The 630-nt window shown below is 35.7% G+C and overlaps 1 protein-coding gene across 2 annotated transcripts in view; it reads right to left on the reverse strand.

Annotated features, from left to right (window-relative positions):
* Nucleotides 1–630, reverse strand: part of IQGAP2 (IQ motif containing GTPase activating protein 2) — a gene marked incomplete at its 3' end in the record, with an annotated part of 303,633 nt that overhangs the window by 46,363 nt on the left and 256,640 nt on the right.

The following is a 630-nucleotide window of genomic DNA, read 5'->3' on the forward strand; positions in this document are numbered from 1 at the left end:
GTGTAACTGTGTTTCCTTGTATGCTGCCACATAGTGGCCATCTGTGGCACCTACACCTGGTTCGAAGAGTTTTCCAATCCATTATTCCAAGTAGAGAATTCTCTCTCTCTTTTTTTTTTTTTCAGTTTGTTCTCTTTTATCTATCTATTTATTTCTGAAATATTTTTAAAAATTAATATACATTCATTCCCTAAGCATAGTCACAGCATACAAAATGTGATTTCACATCCAGAATATACTGCATAGTGGCTTAATCGTGCCTATTATTATAAAACTATCTCTGGTGTCTACAGTTGTCTTCTATCCCTTTTTCCCTCGTATTTTATTGAGCACACAATTTCTTAAATAATCTATCTACTTTCAATAGCAAATTCCACTGGTAATTTCAAGAAAAGCAGTTTTAATTTTAATAAATCAAAGAAATGCTAAGGAACTTTGCTTAAAACTTAAAGCCAAGAAACAGGTTAGGATTCTGTTCAACACTACTGGAATTAACATCTTATTTCGCAATGGAGCTAGGCACATCTGCCAGTGATGTCTTCAAGCAGAGATTCAGCCCTCTCCAGGCCTTGAAGAAATTACCACAAAGAGTGGCCCCACACTGAGGAATGCTTGACTTTCACAGGGACA

This window comes from Tupaia chinensis, unplaced genomic scaffold, assembly GCF_000334495.1.
Source record: "Tupaia chinensis unplaced genomic scaffold, TupChi_1.0 Scaffold145093_1, whole genome shotgun sequence".
Taxonomy (NCBI): domain Eukaryota; kingdom Metazoa; phylum Chordata; class Mammalia; order Scandentia; family Tupaiidae; genus Tupaia; species Tupaia belangeri.